The 20727-nt window shown below is 40.1% G+C and overlaps 1 long non-coding RNA gene across 1 annotated transcript in view; it reads left to right on the top strand.

The window, feature by feature from the left end:
- Nucleotides 1–4950: 4950 nt before the first annotated feature.
- LOC127573699 (uncharacterized) overlaps nt 4951–20727 on the top strand; it is a 203343-nt gene continuing 187566 nt past the window's right edge. Inside the window, exons 1-2 of the long non-coding RNA XR_007956801.1 lie at nt 4951–4980; nt 12364–12423. This is a non-coding gene — a long non-coding RNA (uncharacterized LOC127573699). The remainder of the gene's footprint in view (nt 4981–12363; nt 12424–20727) is intronic.

The raw sequence follows: 20727 nt of genomic DNA, 5'->3' as shown, positions 1-20727 counted from the left end.
CATTGACTATCAAAGCAACTGTCTACTAATCAGTAAAGTGGCAGTAAGGTGTATGGTTGCTCATCAGGGGGTTAGGTTGATAGTCAGGGGTTAGGATTCTTAGTCAATGGTTGTCATTGCTAGTTGCAGGATAAGATTGATAGGTGGTAAAGCTGTTGTCTGAGGGATAAGGTTGGTAACTAGGAATAGGTCTGGTAGTGGGTGATAAGGTTGCTAGATAGGATTAGTAGGCAATGAATATGAATGTTGCCTATGAGTGGGCTGCAATTGATGTCAGTGGAGCAGGAGGCCATGGTCAGTGATCAGGTTAGGAAACAGGAGGAGTGGTGTTTCTTTGGTGAGTGCTTGGATTATGTTGGGTAAAGTTGGCAGATTGGTAGGTGGCTGTAGGATCAGGTTGTGTAGGGGGTGCATGAGTTGAGATCTCCAAGTTTGCAGGGGTGGGATGGAGTGCTTGGGGATAATTTTGGTATGGAATAGGTGTCTGAAGGATAGCCAAGCTACCTGCCTTAAAGGGGTTGGGTTTCCATCGCTAGCCTGCTCAAGTAGGTCCCCCTTAAGTCTTGTTGAAATAGGCTTCATCTGTGCAGTGAAAGCTATGCTCCTGGACAATTGGGTCACTGATGTGCAAATGCAAATACAGTAAGGGAGAAGTGTCCAGGTGTCTGCTGTACACTATTGGATGTCATTGCACAGGTTTGAGGTCACCTGTTCAAGACTTTGTCCAGCTCACTATGTCCCTGATTTTCAAAGTACTTTTCCTTAAATTGGATAATGAAAATCTCAAAAACATGGCACCATGTGGCTGTTTTCTAGACACCCATATATTATCCCTTCATGGCCAGAAGTAACATTATGTGTCAGGGGTTGATTTCCACCAAATATCTTCAATTCAACTTCTCAACTGCTGACAATTTTACTTTCCTAAAGCAGGCCATCAAAGAGGCTGCTGTAAAATGACAGGCAGGGTCCTGGTTAACACCCAAAATTCATCATCTCCAATGTGGTATGAACTGAACGTTAGGTGGTCTTCCATTTTAGTATGAGGGCCAATGGATTAAGCTTCAGTTGTAGTCGAGGTCTGAGTGGCAATTGACTAGGCATTGGACGTCTTGTTGCCTAGTCCTTCTGCAGGGCTCAGGAGCTTGGCTTGGTTGTGACTGTGGTTGGAGGTGGGGTATAGTGTCTGGCCTTGGACATAGCATTTGGTACAGGGGAAGGGGGCATGATTGAGAGCCCAGGAATTAGAGGAAGCCAGGACATACGCTAGGAGGAGGAGGAGTTTCAGGGCTGTGGGTAATCGTTGGGTATGGGAGGAACATGGGGTTGGCAAGGGGTGCAGGTCATGGGGTCGGGGCCACCTGTGGAGTACAGTTTTATTGTGGACGTGTAGGGTCAAGGATTTAAATAAGTATTTTCCTTACCTTGCAAGCCTCTTGGGTTAATTCTGCAGGGTTAAGACCATATTTTCAGGATTAAGACCATATTTTTCCTGGAGTGCCCAGGACAATATGATCTGACCTTCTGCAAAAGCTGCAAAAAGAGAACTGCACTGGAAATGACATCATCACGTGCAACCCTAACTTCGAAGTTGTATCGGGGTCTGCAGGATGACTCACAGCAGGATGTGTCCAGTCAAATTTAGTGTGACACTAAATAACCTGGAAAAAGCTATTATCATGTTTCATTCATTAAAAAATGATTATCAATTGTATGATGCTTAAAAATTATGCATTGGAATTTCCCAACATAGTTTATTAATCCAAGGCCCTAAGCATGGGCTTGTGAATAGTTAGTACAAATGAAGCACTGAAGAAGACTGAACATAGCCTTTGGCCAACAGGCTAAAATATGGACACACAAGAGACTGCAGATGCTGGAAGCTGGAGCAACAAACAATCTGCTGGAAGAACTCAGCAGGTCAAGCAGCACCTGTGGGAGGAAAGGAATTGTCGATGCTTCAGGTCAAAACCCTGCATCAGGACATCAGGGTAAAATATGAGGTACAACAAATCCTTTAAAAATAATTGGTAGTTGGTTTCTTATCGTCACATGTACTGAGATACAGTGAAAAGCTTTTGTTTGTATGTCTGCTAAAAGCATTATTACATTAAAAAACTTAACCTTTCTTTATGGCAGATTTTAATAGCTAAACTTGTTTTCAGCTCCTCTCGTCTCCCCTCAATCCTGGCTAAACTGATTAAGATCGTGTGTTAGGAAATAACGAGCTGGTACAGGAAATGAAGCACACAGAAACCTTGATAAAGAATAAGAAAATGAGGCTTGCACAGACAGAGGAGGGAAATTAAACCTAAAGAGGTACAGTATGTAAAGGTATTAAACATATCTTGGGTGATAGTATCTGAAAGGGGAAATCAAAATTATAAAATTGGAAAGAATATTTGAAGGGTTTGAAAAGGCAAGAGAATGCAAGTTTTGACATTACAGCTATATAGGCAAATATTAAGATTCTTAATTATATTTGCCTTAGAAAGAATGTAAAATATACTTAAATACCACAGAAAGCAGTTCTAATAAAAACTGTTATATTCTTCCATATGTTTTGCACTTTCACATTGTAAATCAGTGGCATCAGGGAAGTAGTCATTTTAGATAGGATTTTTTTTAGGAACTCATGCCTTCAAATCCTTTTGATCATGCTATTGAAAGGTGTCTCTGCATCATTTGTTTTCAATCACTGGATGTGCCTGTCACTGGCAAGACCAGTATTTATGTCATTCTTAATTACTCTTGAGAGAGTGGTGAGGGGCTGGTTTCTTGATTCATTGCAGTCCTTGTGATGAAGGTAATCTCAAAATGCTGTTAGATAGGGAGTTCCAGGAAACTAATCTAGTGTCATTGAAGGAGCAGTGATACATTTCCAAGTCGGGATGATGTGATTTGGAGTGGATCTTCTAGGTGCTGTTCCCACGTGTTTCTTGCCTTTGCCTTTTGGATGGTAGAGGTCATTGGTTTGGGAGGTGTTGATGAAGAAGCTTTGATCAGTTCCTGTAATATATTTATTCTGCAGGTGGTACAAACTGCAGCCACAATGTGCTTCTAAAAGAGGGAGTGAAAGTTTAATGTGGTGTAGAGGATGTCAATCAATATAGTTGACAGTGCTGAGATTCTTGAGTGTTGTTGGAACTCATACAAGCAAGTGGAGAGTATATAATCATGCTCTTGATCTGTGCCTTGATGATGGTGGAAGGGTTTTGGAGATTCAGCAGATGGGACAATTGCCACAGGAAAAAGCGGTTCTAATATATGAAATGTCAGAACATGAGAAAAGCACAGTTAGTGGACAAGTTGGGCTAACCAATTTGTGCTCAATTCCCTCTTCACCTGAAGTCTTTAGTTTCAGAATCCTTGATCCTTGGGCGTAAATTCTTATGTGCCTCATAGTGGTCAGTGGAGTTGGACTTCATGAGCTTTAACCCAAGTTTACTGTCATACCAGCTTTCTCACTCACCAAATTCTTTCAGTTATGGTTTCAGTTATGAAGTTGCATAATTCTAGAGGGATAAAAAACAAACAGCACCAATGAGCAGTATTCCAGGAGTTGGTTTCAGTGTCCGTGGGGCTCTGCCTTTCTTCAAATCACAACACTCCAAGCTAGTTGCGAAGTTGTGAACTTCACCTCCATCGTTAAAAAATTAGCTTGCAATTCACCCCTTAGTGCAATGTCAAAGTTCTATAATATACTTTTTCCTACTTTATTTTAATTCTTACTCCTTTTCTTGCTTTTATATCTCACATTTTCTTTGGGCTCTAATTATTCCTGTCCCTTTGAAGAACATTTTTCATGTTATTCATCCTGTAAGCTGTCCTTGAGAAACTCCATTCAAGCAAGACACTGCATAAACACTCCCTGGGAAGCAGAAGATTCAGCACTATCCCTTATGATAATTATAATAAATTTTACCTTGATTTTATCCACCTCAGTCAATTGCACAATGCTAATAAAAAGCCACCTCTTGTCCTTTTTGCTTTAATTGATTTTTGAATGTATCTTTAACAACCAGTACTTCTGTGCAAACGTACAGACAATTTTTTCCCTTGGCAGACATTGGCCTATAATACAGAAGGCTGAAACTGTGTTCCTTTGATCTTTGAAAGACCGATTTCACTTTAGAGAAATGATGAACTTCCGCGAGAGGACATTATCAAGCTCAGGAATGAGACGCTGGTAGGCTTCCTTGGCCATATCCTAAATGAATTAATTGGCTCTGAAGTCCCCTCAGACTCTCTCTGATAGTGGTTTAATGCAAGAACAGAGCTGAAAAGTACAGAAAAATGCATAGGTTTTGTTTGTCACAAAGATATTTTTATGCCAGTCAGTGTGTTGTTTCATTCCAAAGGTACCCCAGACAAATGGTTATCATCATGTTAGTTCCTGGCAGTACCACTGAGATGTACACAGATCTCTTGCCTTTTGTTTTCCAGTGCCTAGTCCCTTCTTTTAATTCAGTGGATTTTGGCAGCTTTTGATAACATTGAAGAGCTCTATGTGGGTTACAGTTTACAGTAATTCCTTGATCTACAAATGTTCCATTTATGGATTTTTGTTACAATGCCCTTTACTCTTTAGAATGTGTGTCTGACTTACAAAGCTATTTTTTTGCTATAACAAATCGTGTGACACTTTTGCACATAGGAGTACACTGTACCAAAATAACCATAATACATTTTACCCACCTTTATCAACTTATGAAATTTTGCTTAATGAGGCATTTACCTGGAATTCATCCTTTTCATAAACTGAGGAATGGCTGTATTCTTCCAGCCAGCCTGTACTAACCTCATCATTCCTTTTACAGCTTGATAAATCATTTGGGTACCTTTCTGATTTTCTTTCGGAATACTCAGTGGACAACTATTGAAGCAGTGCCTTGAGCCATTGCAACAGAAACTTCTCAAGGCATCAAGGCAGGCAAGACTCAGTGAGCCAAAGCACCTGGTGGAATCTCCATGCTTCTGGTAAATTAATATTAATCTTAAGTGATCCACACTTTTTATTGACTTTGTAATACTTACAACTTTAATGGGAGTATCACACTTGAAACCCCATTTACACTGTGATTATTTTCTGGCAGGTTTAAAAGAAAGATTTCACAATTGCTCTGATTGCAGTGACAGTGCGATCTTAATGGAGTTTTTCTTCTCTTCTGCCAATGCTGGGAAAATAAATAGCATTGGAGTCAATTTGCGGACAATGGATAAAATCAATAGAACTCAAGCACCTCTTCATTGAAATGAGTTTATTTTAATTGTTACCACAGTAAACATTCCATTGACTTTGTGACAAATAAGTTCATCTTATTCAAGATTTAATCTTGTTTTTAATAAAAGAGAATAGGGATTTCCACAACTTCAGATATATTGGATTTTAGTTATGCTACTAAAAGATAAATGTTAAGGAAGACAGAAAAAGATAGAAAAGAACAATAGTTGGAGTTTAAATGTTGTACTCCCTATCCAGAGCCCTGCCTCCACCTGGCCCTCATCCATTCTGAACTGTAAAAAGTAACAGCTGTGAGTCCATACTGTCATGATTTATGTGGTCTTTTCTCATTCCAAGCATAATGTGGCCAAATATGCTGAAGTCCTTTGATTTTGGAAACAGTGCTTTATTCTACAAGAATTACAACATTGTTTACTTTTTTGGAATGACACTAAACCAATGATAAAGCAAGATGAATTCTTTATCTAATACTGAATCATAAAGCAACACAAGCCCTTGCAAAGCTTCTTATTAATTTTCCACAGCTAATATGAAGTGGCAAATGGCAATTTTTTAGATGTCCACTGAGAGTACAGCTATGTCATGATTTGAGGCAAAATTAATGAAACAACACAACAACTTTATTGACAGTACTAATGAAACAAGAAGACCACTAGTTAATAAATAAAATAGATTTTGATGTAGTGGATAGTAAATATCCCCTGTAGACTCTATCTGTTTATCTGCTGATTGCAATTTTGTCTGATTAAATTACTCAAAAAATGTGGCATGATTTTAACCCTACTTGCCTAGTAGGTTATTTACTTACTTCAGAACTGACTGCTTGGGATTTTAAATTGCTTATTGGGCTGCAGGCAAGCAGTGTGCAACATTGGTGGGATTCTTTCTCCTAGTAATTGCAGGTCAAGCAGACAAGTAGATAAAAGATGAGGCCTAAAAGGTTTACTTATATATTTTCTGAGCTCCAAAAGAACAAGATTAATCTCACTATAACAAAATATGAAAATCAAAAAAAATACCAATACTGGAAATCTAAAAGAAAAATAGAAAATTCTGGAAACACTCAACAAATCAGGTAGCATCTGTAGAAATAGAAACAGAGTTAACATTTTAGGTCTGAGTCCTTTCATCAGATTTACAACATCTGCAGTTTTTTTTGATTTTCAGGATCAATCATTGTTTATTTTGTTGTGTAAGTTATGTATAATTTATGTTAATTTAAGTTTATATTAACTTATGTTTGTTATGTTTGTAATGTACTGTGCTGCTGCTGCTGCTGCAAAAAGCATGGTATTTATACCCTGTGTATGTATGCCCAGGACGATAAATTTGAATTTGAACTCAATCCTGCCACAATAAAATCTTAGACCTCTCTAGTCTATCCTGCCACTTGCCTTTCTTGTTCTAAGATTCCCCGTGGGACAGTACTGACAGCTGAACCCATCAGTTATTTGGTCTTTGATCTTGGTGGGTTGACACATGAAGTGTGGGAAATGGAAAAGGTCATATTACTGCAGTGTGGTTACTCTTCCGATGTTGCTGCTGAGGCCCATTAGGTGGATGCTGTGCTGGACATAATGTAGTCCATTTTAATGTACTTACAATTAATTTAGAAATGGCAAGGTAGGGAAACCTTCATCAATTGTTTATGTTGTCATGAGATGTAGTAACAAAAGCTGTATAGGGAGCTTTACTTCTTTGAACTGTTTGGTAACTGATTGAAGAGTATTTGATGCAGAGAGAGGCATGAAACAGGCATTGTATATAACCTGTGTCCAATGACATAAATGAGAAAGACTTATGATTGTAAACCCCCATTTAGTTATAACTTATGAGCTGGCAGATTTACTTGACAGCTCACTGATTGGAGGTCAAGAAATTGGTCTTGTTTCCCATTATAGAAAAAAAATTCAATTATCTAACCAATGCTGGTAAGGTAAGACCTCTACTCACCATCTTCTATAACCTTTACTTAACTCTCCACTACCTGTAACTGCAGCGCTCATCAAACCTTCCCCCATGTGCTTCTCATCTTTCTCTATCAATTGTAGCAGTATACTTCATTCAAATTCCTCTTCTGTTACTGTGCAATCTGTACCTATTGTTGTACCTACTCATAATTTCTTCCCTTGTCCCTCACTTCCTCAAACTTGCTTCAAATTTCATATGTGAGCAACACTAGTCTGCTGTGAAATCATGTCTTCACAATATTTCACAAGTATACCCAGGAATATCAACCTTTTCTTTTTGCATTTGAAGCAAATACACAACAGGGGTCAGGGATGGACAGAGGAAATCCTCCATCAACTACACCCACTGTCTCTTTTAAGAGACAGTTATTGCCAATATTGTGGTGACCAGGGAGATCAGGTTTTTGACTGGAGTGGTGGGATGACCTACAAGGCGGGTGGATACTTTATCCTCTTCCTGTTCTTAGTGAATTGTCACCCTACACTCACCCACACTGGATTCTAAATGTTACTGTTGGCTTCCAAATAATGAAGGCTATGGGTGAGGGCTCCAAAGAGAGCTAAGGAAAACCCCATGGTAGTGGTATTAGAGAGACATCCTCAAGCTCACAGCACCCCTACAGAGCTTGAGTCCCAGAAGATTGCTCAGCATAGACATCAAGTGCCCCCAGAGCAGGTTCTGCAGCCTTTTACATTCATTGGACCATGAAACTACCACTACAGATACCAAATTTGAGTCCTATAACAATTGGCTGCTGTTTGTGTGGAAGGCAAGAACTTTCATCATCTAGACAAAAGCTTTCATGTGATATTATATTGGTTGATGGTTCATTGAGTGGAGGAGAGGGATGGTAAGTAGAGAATGATTTTGTGCGACTGCTCATTGATACTTTCTTAAGACAGTTCTGGCAGATGGTAGCTTGAATCCTCACTGCTCTTCCTATTCACCCTCCATTTCCTAATCTTGCTCTTTATCCTCTTTCCACCTCTTTCCCTTAAGATTGTTCTCTAAGCAAGGTAAATTTATGTGAAGTACATTAGATAACAACAATAGTGGAGACCTCCAAGGTGATGTACTGAAGCACATGCTGTGATAATGTGTAAGTTCTCTTGCAGCTTTCCCACCTTTACTCATGATACATTAAGTTGTAGATCTTTGCTGTACCCTCTAATTCTAAGATTGTGCCCTCTGGTCCTGGACTCACCCACCAAGGGAAACAGCTTAGCCACATCTACTCTGTCCAGTCCTTTCAACATTCTAAATGTTTCTATGAGGTCCCCTCTCATTCTTCTGTACTCCAGTGAGTACAGTCCAAGAGCCGACAAATGCTCATCATATGTAAGCCCTTTCATTCTGGGAATCATCCTTGTAAATCTCCTCTGAACCCTCTTCAACATCAGTACATCCTTCCTAAGATATGGGGCCCAAAACTGCACACAGTATTCCAAATGAGGCCTCACTAGTGCCCCGTAGAACCTCATCAACACTTCCCTACTTTTATACACTATACCTCTCGAAATGAATGCCAACATAGCATTCGCTTTCCTTACTGCTGGTCCAGCCTGGTGGTTAACCTGGTCTCCAGCCTCAGCCACAGACACCTTACAAAAATAGAGAGCGGGACCCATTCCATTTGATGCCCCAGAATCTCACTTTGTGTTCTCACAGAGCTGAGAAATTGGGACTGCTTGAACTTTTATACAGCAAAACTGAAGGATTGACCATCGAGCAGATTTTCCACCGAGATCCCTTGAATCTGCCTGCAGATAAGCCTATGATTAGCTATTCCGAAACATACGCAGAAGTGCATGCTTTTGCTTAGCACGGTATTGTCTCCAGGATATCTGGATTACACTGGTGAATTTATTGTTGGTCCAAGAGGGCAGCACTAACTTTTGCAGATTTCCTAGGCTCCATATTGGGAAATCTGCCTGATGAGCCTGCACCAGGCTCAGGTGAAGCAGTCCCATTTAAATGAAAAATTGACTGCTGAGTTAAAGGTATACTGCTTTTTGGTTGATTTAATTGAAATAATTTTAATGTGTGTGTGCAGTTTTGGAAAATATTGACAAATGAGAATTGGTGAGATGTATACTCTGCAACTGTGCTATGTGCAGGTGAAGGAAGATCGATGCTTTGATTGCATGATGAAGTGTGAATTAAATGGATTGCTTTGTCCTAGATGATCTTTGAGATTTTTTTAAAGCTGTTTAGTTCCCACCCAAGCAAGTAAAGATTGTGGTACCACACTCTTGTAAGTGATTGAAAAGCTAAAGGCAATCAAGGGGTGATTTGTTCACATCAAGGTACAAAACCACTGACCTGCTCATCTGGCATCAGCATTTATGTGGTTAGTCTCCAGAGTTTCTGGTTAGTAGTGACCTCCAGGATAAGTGATTAGGAGAAGTAAATTGCTTCTCCTCACTTGACTTGATTGTTACTTGACATGTATTAGCCCAAGCCTGGATATTGTTCGAGTATTGTCTCATGCAGGCAAGCCCCACTTCATCATCTGAAGAGTTGTGAATGGAGATAAACACTTACTAGAAACAGTTTTATTTCTGATTTTATTATGGAAGGAAGGTCGCTGATGAATGTGAGGAAGATCTGAGGAATCCCTGGATCAGTGTCATTGCCTGAGATGAATTGCCTCCAACAGCAAACTATTTTCCTTTGTGCTGAATATAATTTTAGCCAAAAGATAGTTTTCACTTGATCTAAGTTGAGCTCAGTTTTACCAGGGTTCCTTGGTGCTGTGCTTGGCTGGAGGCTGCCATGATATCCAGAATAGTCATGCTTATCATACCACTGGAACTCAGCTCTTCTACCCATGTGTGAACGAGTGTGGTCTGGAAATTGGTGTTGCTGGCTGAAACCAAACTAACCAAGGTTACCAGTGAGTAAGTGGTGTGGCCAATTATTTTGCTGCTGTTTGGGACTGGGCTGAAATGGTAATAATTTGACAGGCTGGATTTATGGACAGGATGTGCCTTAGCGATTTCCCACGTTAGTGTGTAACTGTACTTGAACAAGTTAGCTAGGGGTCTGGCTAGTTCCATAGGTATTCAGTACTGCTTCAGTAGTAGTATTCAGTATTACTGTGGGTGAACTTTTGCTGTATCTATTTCTCTCAGTTATCTTTTGATGTCATGTGAGTAAATTATATTGGCTGCAATATGATGGTGGTGTAAGCTAAGACATCTAGTCATCACATTTTTGCTGAAACTTGCTGCAGATTCTTCAGTCCTTTGTTTTTTTACCCTTGTGCACGGTTCTACCATTGTTGAGAATAGGGAAGTTCATGCAGCCTGTTCCTCAATGTTATGAGACTTAACGTTTTTTACTATCCATTGGTCATGAGTCAATGTGATTTAAAATGTGCCCCCCACCCCCACCCCCAACACACAGTTCAGTTTTTTTAAAATCAAAAATTAGTGTGAAATACCCATTTTGCTCCCTAGGTACCTGAAATAGAAAATCAATCAACTTTCACCCTAACGATTACAAAGATCACCCAATGCAAAATCAAACAAAAGCTTCTCTCCATCTCTGACATTCCCACTCTTGTTTTAGGAAATTCCTTAAAAGTCATCCCTGATGAAACCTTTCATCTTTGGAAGAGTGTCTATGTTTTGTTTACACTTATGTAAAACACACAAAAAATCTTATATAATTATGTTGTTCTTAAGTTTATATCTTACCAAACTTCGCCATTTTATCGCTTTGTATTGCATATTGCACAATAATGTAAATTTGTGAACTTCTGCTGCTGGTATGGAACCTTGCTGAGCAGGAGAATAATGTATTAGAAAACAGATGTGGTTGTCAGTAACCTCAACTCACTGCAGCCTTAAAACTTGCCTGTGTATCTTCGAATAAAAATTGTGGCAAAGTAGAAAGAATAAAGCAATTTTGTGCACAGTTCTGTGTATCTTAGGTCATTTTGGGTGAGATTTTCATGTGTATTAGGATTGATTTGGCAGCATCAAACTTGCCTGGAATATGTCAACAGTGGCGTAATGCCCAAGACTCGTCATCAGTAAGATTTTCAGTCACATCAATCTGAAAATGACTGTCAGTATTCACTTACAAAAGAAAAAAACATTTATAATGCTGACAACTAAGAACCGATGTTAATTAAAGGGCCATTCACACTACACCTGCGTCCATAATCAGATTGCTGCACATAACTCTCCATGCTCAGTTTATTCCGCACCCTGCTCACTCTTGAAGACTGACCTCTCCTGGCATCTTCAAAATCTTTGCTGAAACCAAAATTGCCTGAACCTTTTGGATGAAAAGGGGATGCAGGAGATGTCTCCTGGCCACCACAGCCATCCATGTGGACCATATCACAGCAGGCTTACAAGGGCTCAGCACCCAACATCCTACCCACTTGGGGTTCTCAGGGAAGTAATGTCTATGCAGGTATTACTTCCACAAGGTAGTCTTCCTTTACACTGGTGATTTCATAAGCCTCAAGCACAAGGTCACATATGTGTATACACAGCTCTCACAGTGATGCTCAGTCACCCTCACTCACAGCTTTCTCAGCTCCTATGCCACATATTGTGGTTTAAAGATTACTGTTGCATTAGGAAGGTGCTCTCTTCTCCACAAGCAAAGACACCATCTATTTCTCCATTAGCCTCAGGTACAGGCAGACTACCATAAGCATTTGTTTCCATTGTAGGTTTTCCCAAAGAATAGCCACTAACAGACTGCACACATGTCCTCACAGACAACCTCTTGCCAGAAGCTCCTGGCTGAAGTCATAGAGGGCCTTTGTTCCCTCTTTGAATGGAAGACAACTCTCCTGCAGGTGACACGATCTATCAGCCCCATGTGGTCCCTGCCAACAAACCTTGGAGCATGCTTCTTGCCCTCATGAATCTCTGGGACAGCCACAGTGAAAGAAAGATGAAGGAATGTTAGTGATTTTGTATCCTCTGTCTTTTAAGTGCTGGCTGATGTGCTCTCAACTTCACACATAAGTAATGCATCGGGGAACCTGCAATGTAGTTTATTAAACAGCACTGTGGAATTTCACGATCATTTTAGAGCTTTGTAAAAGAGTGTGGAACAATGCTTTGTCAATGGGAGAAGCAAGCAAACAAATTTCTTAGCCCATGCTTTTATTTTTCCAGACATTTCAATGAATCACCAGAAATTCAAGAGCATTGTGAATGGATCAAATAAAGATCAAGGTAGGGTGCCTTGCTTTGCAAAAGTAACTTTTAGATATCAAATGCAAAAATCAAATATTCATGAACTGTGATGAAGTATGTCATTGTGTCTTGCAGTGTTTAGCAATGAAACATGACTGTGGAATCACGATAAATGAAATAATGCCAGAGGCTTCAAATGTTTCTGGTACATAGGGATTTCGCCATTAGATGAGTTTGTTCCACCCTGCAAATATACTAAAGGATACAAGATTAAGCTCAGAAAATGATTGAGTAGAACTAATTTTGATGCTGAGAAGTAGCTTATGATGGCAATGGTTGTTTACAGTGAAATACAGTCTCTTCTGCTGGTGTGCGTGGCAAACACTCCATCTCCAGATGTACTCAGTGCTGATTACAGAAGCCTGCAGGTATAAACTGGCAATCTGGTTCTCTGCTTATTTCCACTCCTTCTGTAAATCCATGAACAAGTAAAATTAATTATAAGAAGCCACAATATACACCATGAGTAATCCACTAGAAATCTCTCAATTTCAGCCTGGGATGATGGAATTAAGGCTTACTTTGTTTTACTGCTGTAAGGGTCTATGCAAAATAAATTTGAATCTCAAACCAGTTCTTAGTGTGGATATGAATACCCATTACAAAGCTGCCCCTCAATCAGCTGTTTTAGTAATTTACTTCAGGGAAACCATAGTCTGGGTAATGCAAAAGTGTCAGACTAATGCAGTAGGGAGTAGTGCTCTCAGATTAAAACTCAATCTATCGTTAGGAAAGAATAAAAGAAGCTTTATCTCACATCCAATGGATTACATGTGATGTCCCAGCAATTGACACAGAAAAGGGTGCTTTCGGTGGGAAGTGTTTCATTTCTCACTATTAATGTTCTTCACTTTGAAGAGCACACCATTCACACAACAGAGGAAATGAAAGGTTTTGTACTGTGTTTACAGCACAAAGCTTTATAGCATTCAGCAATAAGAGAATTAATCCAGGTTTCAATGATCCAAACAAATGCCAAATGAAAGAATATTAGAAATAGCATGATGCCAATTAAATAAGATAAAAAAGCAGGTTAATGTGATTTTCCAATTGAATCAAGACTCTCCTGAAATGCTACAAAAGCACTTTGTAGCAACAATAAACCTTGGAAACCTCAAAGTCAGCATATTAGAAAAGAAAACCCAGAATACCAGAATGGGAAAAAGTAATTGAGCTTAAAAAAAAGCACATTTTTAGTCATCTTTCTCAGAACTTTGTCTGGGAAACATGCATTCTAGTTTTCAGTTCAGGTCACTTACATTCTATATGGGATCTCACATGAAACATTTTGAGATACTTTTATCATGTCGCTTGGACCTTAGGGAAATAGAGCTTGGGAAATAAATTGGATAGTTCTGTGCTCTGGCCTCGTTATCATGGGCTGCAGCGTCCAGTCTGTGTGTCTATCACATTAGGGCATATCCTTGAGGTGTAATTTTTGAGTTGCCCAGTACCAGTTGAACCTAACTAATGATGATTAAGCCACAGATGCACCATTTATAGAGGAGGTGCTTGTTGTCTCTAACCAGTGCTTGAAATCACTTAAGAAGTCTGGAATAGCAGGGCACAGTGGAGAATTGGCACCAGATTTCCTGACTCAACTTCTTATCTTTGTTGATGAGGTGGGATGGGGGAGACAACATCTCCATGCTTAGAGGGCCAGGAAGCCATCCAGGTCCAGCATGAAATGCCAGTGGCAGAAGTTACCTAATGAGGTCAGCACCAGGAGTGAAGCATCATGGAAGTGAGGTTAAACTTGAGCTGGACGTTAGGTGAAGACTTTGATAGGAAAGCCTAAAGATTAAGATTGCAATTTAAATTTTATTCAAGTACAGGCAGAAGCCTCCCAATGCACAAGTGCTGTAACAGAAACTTGGTCCTCTCATCTAAGTTCACAGTACCTCCATGCTAGCTCAGACTGTTCCTATCAGTTGTGGAAACTAGAGCTTAAAGGGGCTTTGAGGTTGTTCCAACAAGCTATTCTCCAAGCAAAACAAAGGACTACAGATGGCGGAATCCAGATGGAAAACATTATGATGCTGGGGGATCTCAGTTCCTCCAGCATCATAGTGTTTTTCTTCAAGCTATTCTCCAACACCGTCGTACAATTAGTCAGACGCTGCTCTGGGGATGTGCTAGGGCTCTGTAGAGCAAGAATCCACTCTCCTCTCTCAGGATGAAAGCATTTGTGCTACCGTTCTGCTAATGCCCTTTGACAATGCCATGTTGCCAACACTTTGTAGTATGAAGCCAGTTAGAATCTTTCAGGCTCAGAGCAGCTCAAGATCATTATTCAGGGCCATCTGAAACCTCCTCATTGTAATGCGCATCCTCTGTCGGTTTGGTTGCAATCGTTACACAGGGCACCTGGACAGGCAAAGACACATGGAAGGCAGGTACTAAGGGTGGTTTTTTTAATGTTTGTACTGGTTTAGTTTTCATAGGATGTATAAATGCAGCTTGTACTGTTTTTTGGTTGGTTCTGGTATTTATGAATTGGGCAAAAGTTGATAATGAAATCAAATGCAGAGAATGTTAAGATTGGAGCACTGTGCAGCTGGCAAGTTTACTTTTCATTCTTTATTCACTCATATGTTTGGGTGTCAGTGACCCCACAAAGGTGGTAGAGAGCTGTCATTGTAAACACCTGCTGTGCTTGTGGAGAAGGTCGACCCGCTGTGTAGTTCTGATGAGAGTTGAAGGGTTTTGATCCAGTGACCAGGGAGGAGAACAAATATGTTTCCAAATCAGCATGGTGTCAGGATGGTGAGTAGTGTTGTCTCCATGCAAGTGTTTCCCTGGTCCTTCTAGGTAGCAGAGGTAGTGGATGGTCTAGATGCTATTAATGCCACTTGTGGTAATTGTTTAAAGGAGCTTTTTGCAGAATAAGTATTGCAGCCAGTGTGCCAGTAGAATTTGGTTGATAGGAGTTCCAATCAAGTGTGGTATTTTACTCAGTGATACTGAGCTTCTTTACTGTTTTTGGAGCTAAATTCATTCAGGTCTTGCCACTTACCTCATTCTCTGATTCATATAGATTCTGCTCAGGTTAATAAGTTAAACAAAGACCCTTCCAGCACATCTAGTATGGTTTTCTCATTTACAGTTCATGGCTTGATTCTCCCCCTACTCTTCTTCCTTTTGCTCTCTCTCTTCTCTTACTCTTCCTCCTCTTCCTTGAGTGATGCCACAACTGGATGCAGTGCCTACAAAATGGCAAGATTGTACTGAACACAGTAAGCAAAAATGAAGCCAGGGACCCTTTTGCAGTGTACGGGAGTATGCGTCGAGATTTGTCAAGGCATCAAATACTCCCATTGAGGACTCCAGTGGTGATCTCCTCCCTGTTGCCAGTGGCTCTGTGGCCCTCATTCTGGGAGTGCTCCACTCTGGTTATTGGAGTTCTCTCAAGAATCAGGAACTAGAGGTTCAGGGAAAAGCCCATGTCCCACAAGAAACACTCATCGTTATGATATGGTGCCGAGATTATGGCAGATATGGTTGTCTGCTTCAGAATATAAATCAATGCTTCCTGTTACAAAATATTTGAATGTTAAGGGAGTGAAAACCTCCAAGGTTTAGGTTCTGGTACTGAGCCCTTAACTGAGGTGTTTAAGGAGGAGATTGATAAGTATCTAATTAGTCAAGGTATCAAGGAATATGGGGAAAAGGCCGGAAATTGGGGCTAGATAGGAATAGTTTAGTTTAGCTCATGGAGCAGACTCGATGGGCCGAATGGCTTACTTCTGCTCCTTTGTCTTGTGATCTTAACTGTATGTGTGCAGAGTTAACTAACCCTTCCATCGTAGGAAAACCTAGTATATCGGACAAGCCTTTTGCCTGTGTTGCCTGCTGCTTTTCACCTATGGTGAAGAAGATACATTATTGCCCTCTCCTGGAGCAGAGTCTCCATCAGGTCTCTTATGTGGAGATGTGCTATAAACTGAGAGATAGGTACTCAGGACTGTTAATTCCTGATTAATTATCTTCTGATGAAATGCCAGAGAGACTTTGTGCTATGTTGTTCTCTTAATTACTTCTGTTAAAATGTGTTTTAATTTTGCATGATGCATTGTAGCTGTCAGAGTCTAACACTCAATGCACATATGTCCTATGAAATACAAAATCTTACACATTAAATTTTATAAAATATTCCTGGCATTGAGTCTGGAATTTCTCTAAGTCAAGGGCTGAATGTTTGATGCTTAACTTTGCAAATTAGAAGGCCATTGAAATCCTTGAAAGGTACATAATAAGTCATACCATTTAAGAATCATGCCAACTCAATGAAAAATAGGCAATTGTTGTGATTATCTTCATTCTTAAGTATATTTAGAAAAGCAATGGTTAAAACTAACATCCATTTCAATCTATATAATTGGACTGGTAATCTGATTTACACACAAGCATTTGAATTAGGAGCAGAAATAAGTCACTCACCCTGTCAAGCCTGCTACACCATTTAAAAAGATCAAGGTTGATCTGATTGCAACCACAATTCCACATTCCTATCTATCTGTGGTAACCATCACCCACTTGCTTATCAAGTATCTATTTACCTCTGCCTTAAAAATATTCAAAGACTCTGCTTCCACTGACCTTTGAAGAAGAGACTCACCAAAGGCTCATGACCCCTGGTAAAGAAAAGAATTGCCTCAGCTCTATCTTAAATTTGGTGATCCTGTATTTTTAAACAGTTACTCCTAGTTCATGATCCTTGTTACGGACTCAGTGAAAGTCCCTTTAAGATAGAGAGTGTGTGTGTATATGTGTGTGGGGTGTGCTTACGTCAATAGAAGATAAAGGACATAATGACGTTGTTGAAGAGGTTAGAAGAAGAAGAAGGAGAGAGAGAGAGAAGGGAGAGAGACACCAGCCTGCTTGTTTTCTCTATCGATGGATGAGAAACAATAACTGTGTTTGCCACTGAAATCCATGTATGGAAGTTGGAAGTAATCCGGTGGAGTTCACTTTGTTGCTGACCTGTAGAGGGAAACAGGTATTTGTGTGTGGACGACCACGGTTCGGATGCTTTTCGGGGTGAGGAAGTCACTACCGAGTAAACACTGGAGTGTCGTTTGGGTTCCATCGTGGAACATTTGGATTTCGTATGTACTCTCTCTATGTTTTTCTACATCTACATCTTATCTTCAGACAACGGTGGTTGTTGAAGAAGCCCTTGCTCATGTTTCACCTTATGGCTTGCGGAACTGAACTTTAAGAACCATTCCGGAACTGGGAGTTTTGGACTTTGTCACACACACACACGACGAGTTTAGTTTTGGGGTTAACGTTCAAGGTTTAACATTTTTGAATTCTAACATACTAACATTTTTACTTTTATTTTACGTATTATCATAAGTAGTGATTAATAAAATAGTTTTTAACACTGAATCGTGCTCAGTATGTTTCTTTTGTTGCTGATTTTGTGACATCCTCCCATTAGAGAAAACATCCTCTCCACATTTCAATGGTCTACCTTGTCAAGACCCCTCAGGACTCATATCTGTATTAATCAAGCCCTCTCTTACTCTTCTAGTAAGAGATACAAACCTAGCGTACCTGTCTTTCTCTCATAAGACAACTTGCCCATTCTAGATAGTAGTTTTATAAACCTTCTCTGAATTTCTTCCAACATAATTAATGTCCTTCCTTAAATAGGTATTCCAAATGTATTCTAACCAATGCCTGTAGAACTGAAGCATAACCTCCCCACTCTTGTATTCAATTATCCTTCCAACAGCAACACTCTTTTAGCTTTCCCAATTACTTGCTTTACATCCATACTAGCCTTTGGAAGTTATTCACTAGAACCTATAGTTCCCTCTGGAACTAAGAGTTCTGCAGTATCTCACCATTAGATTACATGCTTCTTTATTTTTCCTGCCAATTGTGTCAATTCAGAATTGTGCCAATTCCATGTTCTCCCACATTATACTCCATTTGCTAGATTTTTGCTCACTCATTAATGGCCGTTTTATGACCACTACATTGTATGTAATGGTATCGGCACAATTCAACAATATGACGCTTTCTATCATTCAGTCAAAAAGAAAAAGAAATATTCCTTCTTGGATTCAAATATTATGTGCAAGTCTGGAGAACATTTGGATTCGGGCTCTGACTGCTGCCGTCACAGTTCTGGACTTCAGTATTGGCTGACACTTCCTGGTTGTTTTGGCACTGTAGAAATCTGTCCTCCACCAGGTTGCCAGACCAGGTGATGACCTGACAAAGTGGTGTGGCAGTGGCTCTGTGAGGTATGTATTGATTGTCCTTCATCAGGAGGACAGCCTTCATGTTCTCACTAGCACCTCTATGACAGTGCCCTTACAGCCAGCTGATTAAATTGCTGCTACTCATGGTCAGATGACACGGTCAGTTCTTGGGCCATCTAGGTCCACAGCTGTTCGTGGTCTTCCTTCAGAACCATCTGCAGCTTCCCCCACTGGAAGGAATGATCTCTGGTAGGAGTGTTTGGAGAGGCAGTCTGTTTGGTCTTTGCTTGTATTGTTTTGGCTTTGGTTGCATATACAAAAGTGTTTGACCAGTTGATTTGTTTCATGATTTGTGTAGAAGGGAAACTGAGGTGATCAGTTAGAAAAGATAGTGTTTGTCACTATCAAGGTTTGATTTTCTCTTATTCATTTGTGGTTGGTAGGTGACTCCAGAGTTTCATTGCTCATCCCAATCTCCTATTGAATGATAAACAGCCTGCATCTCTATGGTGCAGAGCTTATAGGCTGCAATTAGGATCCAAGGATGGAGGGGATAGTGTTTGTCTCCCAAGAACCAGCCCCCCCTGTCTGGTATTGCAGTTGAAATATAGTGGGCCTCAGAATGAACATGGTGTGCAAGCTTCGTGCATGCATAGGAATCAGCATGTAGTTTTTTTGGCTAAAGGTAATACATAATCTGGATGTTCAGGCAGTGAAAGACTTTTTGATTGATGAAGCACTCTGGGCTCACATATGGAGCCTGAATTTCCACACAGGTTCAGTCTATTAGTCCCTGAGCCTTTGTGAAGCTCATAGTCTGGGCAAATTTATTTATCTGTGCTGCCTGCTGCTCTCTGCTGAAGAAGTGCTTAAGGTCCCTTCTCCTTGAGTAGAGAGCATCTCTGATGTATTGCAAGCGGCAGTGAGTTCCTAATTGGGAGACACTGCACGTACTAATGGCTAATAAGTTCAAGGTGACATATGTGTGGCTGAAGACCTGTTAGCAGAAAATGACAGACCATTGGCTTATAAAATCTTCGTCAACAGATCCATTACTTTTCTCATAGTAGGAGGTAGCAAGTTGGCTTCTGGAAGACCCACCCAGCCATAACTCTACCACCCCTTCACCTTCAACCTACTTTTTGATGGAGACCTTGCTTTGTCCCCTTTCCTCGAATTCCAGCAGGATTGGAGACCCAGAAGGAAACCCAAAGCTCCTTTATCTCAAATAACAAAAGGTAACCATCTCAAACTTCAGCTAAAGTTGCTCCAAGACTTCTGTCAAGAGTCTTTAGCCTCATTCAACACATAGCTTAGCTCCAGCCATCTCCCCATCTAACATACAATTAATCAATGATTCCTTAGGGCAAGTTTAGAGATTGTCCCTGTTGCTCAGACATGATTTCTATGCTTGGTCCACTCTGTTAGTAGTCAGTTTCACTCAGGGTACATCAGTTAAGAGACCCACAAGGATCAACAAACTTAGGAATTGCATAAACACAATCCAAAGTTCCGATTGTGTCCCATGATTGATTTTACATCATGATTCAATCCTGTAGTCCATAAAATCATAAGCTCTGTGATTGAATTTCTGGGTCATTGCTTCTCTGCTAGGGTTAATAAATAGCATGCTCTGCGTAATACATTTTGCATTTGGGCTGGCCTGCTTCTAGGACCTTAGCAACAGGAGGCTTTCATTAGAAAGTGCTGTTGGTCAACATACTTCGTTGTTTATTTACAGGAAAGCTAAATATAATGCAAAACTCCTTTGCACTGCTTGCTCTTGGTACCACCATGACAAAAGTGGAGCAAGGATGGCTCATAAATTTGATTCTAGACAAGGAATTCTAAATATATATTTTGCTGCATGCATAATGATATCATGCTGAAGAAGTTGCTGTGTTCAGTAATAATAATTACCTAAGCAATCATTGATATAAGGAAGTATAATCAGCCTCAGTAAACCTTCAAAATTTTCCATGATAAAAATAACATTATTAAAAGGAAAAACTAAAAAAAAAGATGGAACGAAAGCATCATTGGAAGGGTTCTAATGTCAGACTGT

This window comes from Pristis pectinata, chromosome 8, assembly GCF_009764475.1.
Source record: "Pristis pectinata isolate sPriPec2 chromosome 8, sPriPec2.1.pri, whole genome shotgun sequence".
Taxonomy (NCBI): Eukaryota; Metazoa; Chordata; class Chondrichthyes; order Rhinopristiformes; family Pristidae; genus Pristis; species Pristis pectinata.
The sequence above is the reverse complement of the archived record's forward strand: the minus strand, read 5'-3'. Positions and strand labels throughout refer to the sequence as shown.